This window comes from Diceros bicornis, chromosome 3 (genome assembly GCF_020826845.1).
Source record: "Diceros bicornis minor isolate mBicDic1 chromosome 3, mDicBic1.mat.cur, whole genome shotgun sequence".
Classification (NCBI taxonomy): Eukaryota; Metazoa; Chordata; class Mammalia; order Perissodactyla; family Rhinocerotidae; genus Diceros; species Diceros bicornis.
The window spans coordinates 96,322,843-96,336,724 of NC_080742.1; the positions used below are offsets into that span (position 1 = coordinate 96,322,843).

At 38.3% G+C, this 13,882-nt stretch overlaps 1 pseudogene; it reads left to right on the forward strand.

Moving 5' to 3' along the window:
• Positions 1–4,546: 4,546 nt before the first annotated feature.
• LOC131398998 (GTPase IMAP family member 7-like) lies at positions 4,547–6,261 on the forward strand (annotated as a pseudogene).
• The last annotated feature ends 7,621 nt before the right edge of the window (positions 6,262–13,882 follow it).

The window sequence follows — 13,882 nt, forward strand, 5'->3', positions numbered from 1 at the left end:
TTTATTATGGAAATTTTTTAACTTATTCAAAGATAAAAAGAACAATATAAGGAACTTTCATGTCCCTATGGCAAGCTTCAACAATTATCGAATGATGCCCATCTTGTTTCATCTGTATACTCAGCACTCTGTATCCACCTCAGATTATTTTGAAATAAATGTCAGACATTGTGTCACTTTATCAGTAAATATTTGAATAAGTATGTCTGAAAGAGAAAGACCGTTTCAAAAATATTACCATAATCTGACTTCAGAAAGCAATCAGAATTTTAAAAAATATTACCAGTTGTATTCAGACTTCTCTGAGTATTCATAATTTTTAAAATTGTTTGAAGTCAGATCCAAATAAGGTCCATAACTTGCAATTGTTTGATATTTCTTAAGTTTAGCTTAATGTATAGGTTTTCATCTTCCTTGTCTCTGTCTGTAAAATATCTTTGTTTAAGAAAGGGAAAGTTGGGGCTGGCCCCGTGGCATAGTGGTTGGGTTCACACACTCCACTTGATTGGCCCTGGCTTTGTGGGCGCAAACCTGTGCTCTGCTCATCAGGCCATGCTGTGGCAGCATCCCTCGTACAAAAAAATAGAGGAGGATAGGCCCGGATGTTGGAACAGGGCTAATCTTGCTCAGCAAAAAGATGAAGACTGGCAAGGGATGTTAGCTCAAGGCCAGTCTTCCTCACCAGAAAAAAAAAGGTGGAAAGTTTTTTATCCAACAGAATTGGACAGTGTCCATTTTGTTGATTACATCTTCAAGATGTCATTTAACATGCTTCTCTAGTTCTAGTGTTTTGTGTGAATTTATATTTAGGGAGAGGCTTAATCAGATTAAGGTCTGACTGTTTTTTTTGGTGGGACTACTTCAGAGGTGCAGTTGGAAACTTCCATCAGAAGGCACATAATGTTTGGTTGTCTCTCTGTGATGTTAGCAGACATCAGTGATTGCCTAGAGTAAATCCGTTTCATTAAAAGTCACAAATGATGATATTCTATCACTCTTTCTTCATTTATTAGATGGAATAATCCTATGAAAAGAAACTTCCCCTCAACAATTCTTTCATTTCCATGAGGTACAGTTATATAAGAAAGACAGGATAAATACTTCTTTCCCTTTTTTTGTCAAGGTTCCAAATGATTAGACACTTTCCTAGCATACTCCAAAGGAACAATTGACTTCTTTTAAGGAGGTGGTACTCTTATGAACTCATGGATTTCAACACATCTGATCTATTTCAATCCATTGGAAACATTATTCTTATCGATGCTCAAATTGTCCCATCTTTGTCGAATTGAAGCCTCTTCAAGTTGGCTCTTGAGTCTCTTTGATAAGATCCCAGTAATTTTTGATAGCACTCTGGCTTTCTAGTATGGCAAGATGGTCTAGGGTCAACTCGTATATTTCCTGGCCCAGACCTGGAATCAGTACTTCCTCCTAAGAGCCCTAATTTTTTTTGGTGAGAAATGGCATTTGAAGACCACAATCTGTGCAGTAAGGGCACTTATTGCTACTGGGCTCATCATTATTTTTATGCCTTTTCAATGGACTTCAAAACTACACACACACACACACAACTAAGAATAGGATTCCTAAAAACAATTAAAGAGTTTTTTGCAGGGTTGTTGTTTTTTTTTTTTTTTTTTTTTTTTTTGGCCTTAATGTATTTCCCATTAGAGTGGACAATGAGGTTACAGCATTTTCAATTCTTGGACCAATTCTTTCTGTGGTTCATCCACCACACAAATACAATTAGATGCATTTGTTTCATTTGCTTTTGATTTTTACTAGTATTTTTAATGTAATTTTTGTTGTATAATTATATAAACTATTTACATAAATTCAAGATAAAATCTATGAAATCTATGTATATACAAAAAGTCTAGTTTCCAACTTCTATCCCTGTTTCTTCACCCTGTTTCTTCCATCCCAATGTAAGTAACTTTTTTGTTTGTATAGTTGTCAGATTATCCAGCCCCATTGATCTAGTGGTTAAGATTCGGCGGGTTTATTTCCCAGTCAGGGAACCACACCACCGTCTGTCAGTGTCACGCTGTGGCGACTGTGTGTTGCGGTGATGCTGAAAGCTATGCCACTGGTGTTTCAAATACCAGCAGAGTCATCCTTGGTGGACAGGTTTCAGTGGAGCTTCCAGACTAGGAAGAAGGACCTGGCCACCCACTTCTGAAAGCATTGGCCGTGAAAATCCTATGAATAGCAGCAGGGCATTGTCTGATACAGCTCTGGAAGGTGAAGATGGCACAAAAAGACTGGGCAGGATTCCTCTCTGCTGTGCCTAGGGTTGCCAGGAGTCAGAATCGACTCCATGGCACTAACAACAAAGTTTTCAGATTATCCTGCCATTGCTCTTTAATATATATAAAGATATATGTATTAAATTTTAGATATGTAGTTCATATTCCTCCTTATCAGAGAAATAGTAGTAAACTATACATTATTTTCTTCACTTTGCTTTTTTTGCTTAATAATATATCATGGAAATCTCTCCATACTTGTTTATAGAGATATTTCTCATTCCTTTCTACATTTAGATAGTACTTCATTGTGTGAATAACTTATTTTATTCAACCAGTCCCCTAATGATGGGCATTTGAGATGGTTTTGGTCTTTTGCTATTACAAATAGTGATGCAATGCCTTATGCATAATTTTTTCTGTATTTTTGTCAGTGTAGCTTTGGAATAAATCCTAAAATTGGGATTGCTAACCAAAGGGTAAATGCACGTGTACTTTTACAAGATATTGCTAACTTCTCCTCTGTAGGTTTGGGCTGGTTTTCCATTCCCACTAGCCCTGTAGGGGCTTCCCCCTTGCCTTTACCAACAGATCAGGCCAGCAAACTTTTGGAGTTTTCCCAAACCTGTAGGTGTCACGTAGTATCTCAGTGTAATTTTAATTTAGTTAATTTGGTTATTTTATTTTTGCTATATTTTGATTTATTTTTCTCTACTATGAGTGAATGCCAATATCTTTTTATCTATTCAAGGGATATTTACATTTCTTTTGTTCTTTGAACTGTTTATTCATATCTCTTGCTCCATTTTCTATCAACTTGTTGGTCTTTTGTTTCTCTCCTTTTAGATTTTCTTTGTCTAAGAGGAAAATAAATCCTCTTCAATATAAGTTAGAAATTTTTTCCCCTAGTTTGACATTTGTGTTTTAATTTGTCTATGGTGTTCTTTTGCCTCACATTGTCTTTTAGATTTTTATGTAATCAAATTTATGAGTCTCTTTCCTTACTCTATTTCAAATCTTAGAAATATTTCCCCTACCCGCAGGTTACAAAGAATTTATCCATGTTTCTTCTATTATTTATAGGCATTAATTTTTTACATTTAAATTTCTAATATATCTGGAATTTGAATGGCATGAGGCAATGGATGCAGTTTTATCTTTTCTGTATGGTTATATAGTTATCCCAATCTTGCTTATTAGTCCCTCTTTTTTCCCATTGATGTGATATGGTGCCTTATTGAATATAAATGTAACATAATATAATTGAATTGAATATAAATGAATATTTGTATGATTTATATCATATGATCATCATTGATCATATTCCAAATATGATCAATTTGGTCTATTTCTGTACTTTCTGTTTTTGTTTCCCTGTTGTGTCTCTCTTTTCATGCACCAACATCCTACTGCTTTAATTATAGAAACTGTAATGTTTTACTCTCTGGTAGAGCTAGTCTTCCTTCATTCATCTTTTTCTTGATTGTCCAAGCTAATGTTCTTTTTGCTTCAACCAAATGAACTTTATAATTAACTTTTTAGCTACAGGGGAAAGAAAGGTGATGGCAAAATTTTTTAAATTTATATTAGTATAAAATCATATTAAAGAAATATCTATTAATTCCAATTTTATGAAATTCTTTAAACATGAATCAATGTTGAATTTGGTCAAATGTCTTTTCTGCATCTAAGAATTTTTCTTCTTAAGCTATTAATGGGATGTGTTGTAACAATCAATTTTCTCATGCTGAACCACCCTACTATCTTTGAAATAAATTACACTTAATCATGATGTATTGCTTTTTAGTGTCTAATAATATATTTAGAATTTTTGTATCAGTATTCAAAAATGAAACATGTCACTAGCTTTATTTATTGGTGAAATCTTTGTTGTCCTTTGGGATCAATATTATACTTGCTTCTGAAAAAGAATTGAAAATTTTCCTTCTTTTTTATATGATCAGGAATAGTTTATGTAGCATTGAGATTATCAGATCTTGAAAGCTTTAAGTGAGTTCCCCTGTGAAACTGTCTGGACCTGGTACTCTTTTGTGGGGAAACTCTTTAACTACTTTCTCTATTATTTCTTCCAAGGTAATTGAACTGTTTCATCTTTCTGTCTCTACTGGGATCAATATCGATAATAGACTCTTACCAATTTTCAGGGAGGAAAAGAAAGAAAAGAGAGCAGGGAATGGTTCCCATGCACCCAAATTGACCCTTTTTTCTCTTCTTCTCAGCCTTCCCAACCTTAAGGTCTTGTGAGTACCTAAGCCCCAGAGCCTCTTGATATGAACATGGCTGACTCTCAAGACAATGCTCTGAGGATTCTTCTGGTAGGGAAAACTGGAAGTGGGAAAAATGCAACAGCAAACACCATTCTTGGGGAAAAAGTATTTGTTTCTAAAATTTCTGCCCACGCTGTTACCCAGACCTGTCAAAAAGCATCCCAGAATAGAAGGGGAGGGACCTTCTTGTTGTTGACACCCCAGGGCTCTTTGACACCAAGAACAGCCTGGAGACCACCTGTAGGGAAATCAGCAAGTGTGTCCTCTCCTCCTGCCCCGGGCCTCACGCCATCGTCATGGTTCTGCAGCTGGGCTGCTACACAGAGAAAGAGCAGAAAACCATTGCATTGATCAAGGCTGTCTTTGGGAAGGAAGCCATGAAGCACATGATCATCTTGTTCACTCGCAAAGATGATTTGGAGGATCAGAGCCTAAGTGACTTTTTTTTTTTAATTTTTTTGTTTATTGCAGTAACATTGGTTTACAACATTGTAAAAATTTAAGGTGTACATCACTACACCTCCACTTCTGCACAGATTACATCATGTTCACCACCAAAACACCAACTACAACCCATCACCACACACATGTACCGAACCATCCCCTTCACCTGCCCCCCCTCCCCCCGGCAACCACCATGCAATCTCTGTCTCTATGTGTTTGTTTATTGTTGTTATTATCTGCTACTTAATGAAGGAAATCATACGGTATTTGGCCTTCTCCCTCTGACTTATTTCACTTTGCATTATACCCTCAGTGTCCATCCATGTTGTCACAAATGGCTGGATTTCATCGTTTCTTATGGCTGAGTAGTATTCCACTGTGGTATATATACACAATGGAGCCTAAGTGACTTTATAGCAGAGGCGGATGTGAAGCTAAGAAACATCGTCCAGGAGTGTGGGAACCACTACTGCGCCTTCAACAACAGAGCAGACGAAGCTGAGAAGGAAGCTCAAGTGCAGGAGCTGGTGGAGCTGGTGGAGAAAATGGTGCAGAACAACGGAAGGGCTCACTTTTCAGATGCCATCTACAAGGACACAGAAGAAAGGGTGAAATGACGGGCAGAGGTCCTGAAGAAAATCTACGCTGATCAATTAGAAAAGGAAATTCAAAGAGTGGAAGAGGAGTGTGCTCAGGCGTGCAGGAAGACCATGCAGGAAAAAGAGGAAAAAATTAAATTACTGAAGATGAAATATGATGAAAAACTAAGAAATGTGGGGAAGGAGGCTGAGATGAATATCTTCAGCCAAACTTTTGATGGAATTATGAAGTTACAGAGGTCCTGAAGAAAATCTACACTGATCAATGAAATAATGAAATTAAACTATTAGAACAGGAATATGCTGATGAACCACAGCAAGAAAAAAATGAAAAAATTAAATTACTAAAGATGAATATGATGAACACATAAAAAAATATAAGTAAAAAAGCTGAGAGTAGTATATTCCAAGATGTTTTAAGTGGAATTACAAAAATGCTTTCAAAAATATAGTATGTGTTTTGGAAGTAATGTAAATTTCATTTTTTTTTTTCTTAATTTACTATGATTGTTAATGTAGAGGATTATAATTCCCAAAGATGGCTACAATAGTAACTTCTATCCTACTTATTCTTTTTACAATCTGACCTTGTTACTCCTTCCATTGAGTTAAGGAATCTGTGTCTCTTACCTTGAAATTGGATGGACTTTGTGACTGCTTTGACAACTAGTGGATAGTTGAGGAAACACCATGTGATTCTAAGATTCATTAGGGAGATTGCCTCCTTCCTCTCTTGGGGTGCTTGCCCTTGGGACTTGGCCACCGCATTGTGAGGAAGCCCAAGTTGTTCATTGAGAGGCCCACATGCAGCGGATTTGAAGTCACTGGCCCACTCCCCTGGCTGATCTGTCATCTGCCAGCCATGAAAGTGAGGCAACACAGAAGTGAGTTCTCTAGCTGCCGATTGAACCACCTCTGAGGAAGTTGCAAAGAGCAAAGATGAGCCATCCCCATTGAGTCCTGCCCAAATTGCAGATTCATGAGAAGAATAAATGATTTTTGTTGTTTTAAGCCACTAAGTTGTGGGATGGTTCCTTATGCAGCAATAGCTAACCAGAATTAAACATCTTGCCAGCTCATTCCCTACCACTCCCTGCTCCCATCTGTCCCACCTCACAATGCAAACAAATTTACAAAGTTACACAATTGGCATAATCAGGCAATAATCTATCTCATAGAGTTCGAGGACTGAATTTAGAGAAATTCAAATAAGAAATCCTGCATACATGAAGTGTTAGCACCACTGGTTATGTGTGTTATTTAAGTCCACTTCTGTGACTGTGTTACTGAAGCATCAGGCTTCTCTGGCAAGACTGTTCTGTGGTTCATAGAGATCTGGAAGTTGACAAATTCTCTTGTTGTTTTTCTCTCTTTCCTTTTTCAGGTACCATCCTAACTTAAAATGTCCCTGACTATAACTTAAAAATCTTGTCTGTGCAAAATACTTTCCATTTGCCTCTGCAGACCCACACTTCACCCTTCTTCGCCCTAGCTCTTTGCCCAGGAGGCTGATCTCTATGGACCACATCAGTGGGATCTCTTGCTCTCTGTCTCCTGCTTGGCTTTTGCCAATGGGAAGTCCAGGCAGGGCGACTCTTGGGGGTAGATAAGCAAGGTCAGGGTGTTTGTTCTCCTGCCTCCCTCCCTGCAGGGTCGGCTCTAACTAGCTGCAACCCTAAGCCCAAGGTCCCAGCTCCTCCCCTGGTGGCCTCTCCACCCCACTCTCCTTCTGGGTCCAGTTTTCATCACCCACTTAGGCTTAGGATGTGATCTCCTCACTGTTACTAGCACGCTTCCTTGTTCCTGAACCCCATGTCCACAGCTTGTAGGAAGCCCATTCACTAGACCTTCCTCAAGTCCCAAATTAGAGCGGGCCAGCTCTCCTGCTAGACTCTGGATTGATCGATTTTATGATATCCATTTCTTTCTCTCTCTCAGAGCATTCCCTGATCTTTATTATTTTTTTTAATTCCCTCTAGTGTTTTCTGCCACCAGAAAAATCTCTCCTGACAGCTGAGATCTCTGGGACAAGTTTACCCACACAAACTGTGACATTGGCAGTGAGCAGATGAAAGATGTCTTGCTAAAATAATTGAGAAACTTCACAGCTAGAGGATGACTTTATGTCATTTCTAATGCTAAAATAATTGCGGAACTTCAAAGTTAGAGGGATGACATTATGACATTTCTAATTATTGCAGATAACCCCAACTCCAATTGTTGGAATTTTTATAGTCATCCTTTATTTGGTCTGTGAACATGACTGAGAGTATTGACTGCATCAGTGGATTTTAGAGAGACAGGGATTCAAGAGCAGGTCTGAAGAAAATAAGATCCCAAATACCTGCTGTTTCTAAGTTCATTACAAAAATTATGAATGGAGTAAAGACAACATGGAAGGAAATAGCTGCTGTTAGAAAACATGTTCATAATATATATATGAAATAACATGGCTCACCAAACTGCTGTTTGCCATAATGCAGTTCTTGTGTTTAAAGGTAGTTCCTGATGAGTGACTCATCAGTGCAGTATTATCTCCAGAGAGCAAAGTATTCATGATTGTCCTGACTTCTTTCATTTAAGAACCATTTAAAAGACGTTTTCCTTCAGAGACTTGCAGAAGCATTATTAATTCAACTAACTTGTGTGTGTCTAGGCCTGTGTTAGGACCTATTGAAGATGCAACTTAAGTGAGTTGATTTCTTTTCTCCTGAACTCATATTCTACTTTAGAAGGTAAGACATACCCAGAGGAAAAATGACTAAATCAAATAAATCATATAGACTTTATCTCTTTGCTTGACAAACGAAATATTGCCCACTCAATTATCTTAACAATCCTTATTTCCCAGTTTCCTCTGAAAGTGGTTCTAATTGAGTTCTGAGGTCTCTGGAAGTTCCCTCATTTAGTGTGTGCATTATCCTTGTTGAAATATGTGACCACCATGACCCCTAATGGGGAATTAAACTAGGATTTCTAGAAGACTTGGGGAAGAATTCAGGCTTGCAGTCTACTGTGAAGGATGTGTAGAATGTGTCCATGTGGATGATTGAACGATGATCATGCTTCTTTTCAGAAACAGGAAAGTTAGGGCTGCAGGTAAGATAGTCAGGGGAAGCATAGAGTCAGGAGCAACAGCATTCAGTGAGGTTTGTGACAAGTTGAGTATCAGATGTCAAGGGAGAGTTCAAAGTAAGAGTCCTGCATTAACTTGAAATGTTGGACTGAAGATGATGTGACAGGCCTGGGGTGAATGTGGCAAGATATTAACGTAAATATCTTCCTCAAGTTCAGCTGAGTCCTCAGCAATTGCCAATATCTCCACATTCCAAAGTGATATTCTAGGAGGAGAAGGGCAGTGTGGGGAAACCCTGTCCACACTGCAGGTCCTTCTGCTGAAGCAGGCACAAGCTATGGAAAGGAGAAGCTTTACCCTTCAATGAAACTCAGAGTTTGATTCTTGGGTTGGCTGTTTTAATTACACAAATGTGACCAACAGTGATTGGAGAGGTTTTTTGCTTAGGGCAGAACCTATCCAAGATTTTCCTCATGAGGCACTAAGAGAACCCATTTGAAGGGCCAGTAAAAGAAAAGAATAAATGTCTTCTTTTCATGCCCCTGTGGAGTCCCTCTTGTTTAATCACATAGTTATACATAAATTTTGCTGTGGAGGAGATGACTCTAGAGAAGAACCCCAGGATCCTGCTAATCCTGATTCCTGTAACTGAGGTGTTGTGTGTTTCAGTGAGTGGCAGGAGCAGGAGTCCAGGGCAAGGCATTTTGCTCATGGGGGTTACTGAGAGAATTTTGAAGTTACCACATTCCTACTAGGGACGGGTGTTTGTGTATAAATCCCAGAGTCCAGAGATTCAATGAGATGGAGTCAGGTCTGTACTATCTGAAGTGGGAGAATTGTCCCTATGAGCCCTGGGCCGTGTTTCCTCAAGGTCAGTCAGAGCCCAGCCTCGACCAGCTAAAAATCCGTGTGCAGAGGTCTCCACGTCCTTGTGCCGAGGAGAGGACAGGCAATGAAGAGCACTGTGGTTCATGGGCAGGATCTTTACATCTGCGTGGGAGACTTTCACGGCAAGCTTACGGTACATCTGTGGCAAAACTTCTGACCATTCTTAGAGATCACAACTTCACTTTTTGAGAATGGATTTCATTTTTACAGAGTCTCAATGTGGTGAATATGGTGAATGACCAAACTTGAAGGCATGCTTATGGTTGAAAACAAAAAGAAGCTGTAAATTAGAAACTTGTTTTCCACTGTGGCTTTTAACTCTGAAGACGACTCTACCAGAGGAGTTCCAGATATACTGTGAGTAATAAGCCTCCGAGGTCAAAGGAGGCGTGTTTGAGACGCAGCAATCGTTTGCCAAAGAGCTGTGTCCATGGTCCATGGGCAATGACCAAAAGTTCATTTGAATAGTCATTTGTTGAATATGGATGTAAAAGTTGCATAATTTCTGGACATTATTGCCCACACAGAAGCCTCTCCTAAATTCATAGAGCAAGCCTTGAATGGTAGCCAACAACACAACACCTGTCCTTACTGAACACTGAAATGCCTCTAATGAGAAAAGCTGTCCCTCCAGAATAGAATGGCCTTAAACATTATTACTGCCTCGCAAGGAGGCACCTGCGCCATTATCCAAACAGAATGTTGTGCGTTCATACCTGATGAGTCTGCTAATGTGTCGTCTTTATTAAATCACATGAGGACACAAGTGCATGCTCTGATCCAACCCCCAGCCTAGGGGACTTAGTAAATCAATGGTTCAGATCGTGGGGCTCTTGGTAGAAAAAGTTGTCAGTGGTTTGGGGAATTATTGTCTCAACCTGTGTTTTCTCTTGCACATGCCTGTATTGTTACTGTAGCGTCTGCCTCCGATGCAGCCAGATGGCTACCAAATGAGTCACATCCATGCTAGTGAAGCCTCTTGCTGACCACTCAGGGCACACTGGGGAAGAGGGGACATACGAGACTGTAAGAGCTGGTCACAAGGGGTGGAGTGTTGGGGGAGGTCTTGGAAAGAACATGACCTCCAGTTGACCCTCAAGTTGGACCCCGGCAATTGGAGGTTTGCCACCCCGTCCACTGTTCTTGGAATCTGCATTCTGATTGCCTTCCCCATTCCCGGAAGCTGCCCCTAGGATCCAGCCTTGAGATAGAAATGTGGAGCTGAGACCATCTGGGTGGTATACGTGACTGAACCCAGTTAAGGCCTCTATATAAACTTTTAAGATTGGCGGGCAGGTGTGGAAAATTACTCATCTAGCAGCCACCTAAGACACGTCTCATAAGTTCCTTTGCTTACTGAACCTGCCACCTGCCCATCTGGAGTGGTCTGCCTCTTTCTTGGGTCCCTCCTTGCCCTCCACCTATGAGGGCCAGGAAGCTCCTGAGGAGGTTGCGAACCAACATATGCTTTTAAGACAGCAGTCTTATCTATGTTTATAAACAAATATAAAAAATAGAAATATCTAAGGCAATGGCTCTCAAGTTCTTTCTTCTTGTTAGAAAGCATCTTGATGATCTAAAGTTCTTTCCACACTGGATTGCATTCTCTGGGATTTGGAACCAACAAATTGCCATGTTGCAGAAGGTGGTGATGATGGTAACAAAAACCCTCATCATCCTCATCATCTCCTCCTCCACACAGACCTGCCGTCTCAGCTCTGAATCTGGGTCTCAGGCAATGTCTCAAATGTTCACATCAAGGGGCAATTGCTATGCGTATCTGTGCACAGGACATGAGTGGTTGCCTGGGGATGAGCGTAGGTGGGATGGGGAGGGATTACAAAAGGGCATGAGGAAGCTTTTGTGGCTGATGGATATATTCTTCATTTTGGTTGTGGCAATGGTTTCACTGGTGTATACATGTGTAACAATTTATTCAAATATACACTCTAATTATATGCAGTTTATTATACATCAATACTGCTTATTCATATCTTTTGTCTATTTTAAATTGTATTATTCGTCTTGTTACTAATGAATTGTAAGTGTTCTTTATATAGTCTGTTCTTTGTCAGCTCTTTTTCAAATATGTATACAAATTCTTTATCAGATATATGATTTGCAAACATTTTCTCCCAATTTTTGCTTGCTCGTATTTTTATTAGTTTCTTATTGCTTAAGACATATATTTTGCTGATTATTTTGCATTCCTTTCTTCATTTCTAATATGTACCCTTAAAGCTAAAATTTAATCTGTAAAACTGCTTTAGCTGCATCTCATAAGCTTTGAAATATGGTATTTTCATTATGCTTTAGTGCTAAATATTTATCAATTTCTATGATATCTTATTTGATCCATGAGTTATTTAAAACTATGTCCTCAAATTGCCAAACACGTGGCATTTTATTTATTTATCTTTTAGTTACATTATGGTTAGGAAATATGGTCTATGGTATTTCAATCCTATGAAATTTTAGAGCATTTCTTTATGGACAAACATAAGACCAATATTAATAAATGTTCCCTGTGTCCTTGAAAACAACTGACTCTGAAATTTTATGAAATAGACTATATGATTCATTAGATCAAGCTTATTAATCATGTTGCTTAAATGTTCTCTGTACTTTTTGATTTTTTATCTGCCTGTTCTAGCAATGACTAAGAGATGTGTGTTAGAATCTGTCATCATAAATCTAGACTTGTCTATTTTCTCTTGTGACTCAATAACTCCCTTAATAAACGTGATGCCTCTTTATTTACGCATAAACAGAAAGCTGCTTTTTACCTTGACGGATAGGACTGTGTAGCTATGCCCTGACCACACTGTTGGTGTGTAACCTGCCTTCTCACTCTTGATCCTCTTTACCTTACTCTACAATTCTTTTCTTATGTAAATGAACATCATCTTCTCATATATTTTATAATTTATAAATTTATTTGTTTTTTGCCTATTTTCTCTCTCTTCAAGAAACACTGGAAAATCCAGAAACATAAGGATCTTTACCTGCTATTATTTGCTGATATATCCAATTGCTGAGAATAGTGCCTGTAGATAATAGGCTCTCAATAAATATTGAATGAAAAGTCGATTTCATTTGATATTTTGCTCTTGTTTGTTTGGAATTTGGTTGCTGTATTTGCCTATACTTCTGCTTTCAACCTTTCTCTAGTTTTATGTTTTAGATTTGGATTTCTTTTGCAATCCACTCCAAAAAATGTTTATTTTTTTAAACTGAAAACTTTGGTGCATTTATCATAATTATAATTTCTGATCTTTTTAGATGTGTATATAAAATTTTATTTTTTGCTTTCTACTTGTCCAATCTGTTCCGTAGTTTGTTTTTCATGCTTCTTTGTGGTTTAATTTGGATTATTTGTGTATTTTTTCACATTATATTTTTTTCTCTACTAGTTTGGAAATTGTATACACTTTTTTCAATTTTTTAGTGGCCACTCAGTAATTACAACACATATTCTTAACTTATCAAAGTCTAAAGGTAATCTATATTTTTATCTTCCTCTAATACAACAAATCCCTCTAGGACATTTCAGTTCCATTCCCACCACTCACCTCAATCTATATATTATTGTTGTTGTGTATTTTCATTTTCTTCTTCTTTGTTTTTAAACCCTAGAAGTTATTACTACTATTTTGTACCGCTTATGCTGTTTAAACTTAGTCTTTTTTTTTCACATCTGATTTACTCTCTGGGATTACTTTCCTCTTGCTTCAAGTACATTCTTTAGAAATTCTTTTAATGAGGTTGTGCTGGTGGCAAGAACTCTCAGTCTTTGTTGTCTGAAATGTGTTTATTTTTACCTTTTTTTTTTTGATAGTTTATAACTGTGTAATTTCAGGTGTACATTATTATTTATAAGTTTCTGTATAGACTGCATCGTTCTCACCACCCATAGTCTAATTTTCATTCATCACCGTGCATATGTGCCCCTTTACCCCTTCTGCCCACCCCCTCAACCATCTTCCCCTCTGGTAACCACTAATCTGTTCTCCTTATCCATGTGTTTATTTATCTTCCACATATGAGTGAAATCATGCAGTGTTTCTCTTTCTGTCAGGCTTATTTTGCTTAAAATCATAGCCTCAGGTCCATCCATATTGTTGCAAATGGGAAGATTTGTCTTTTTTTTTTTTTTTTGGTGAGGAAGATCAACCCTGAGCTAACATCTGTTGCCAATCTTCCTCTTTTTGCTTGAGGAAGAGTGGCCCTGAGCTAACATCTGTGCCAGTCTCCCTCTATTTTCTTATATGGGATGTCGCCACAGCATGGCTTGATGAACAGTGCATAGATCCATGCCTGGGATCTGAACCTGCCAAC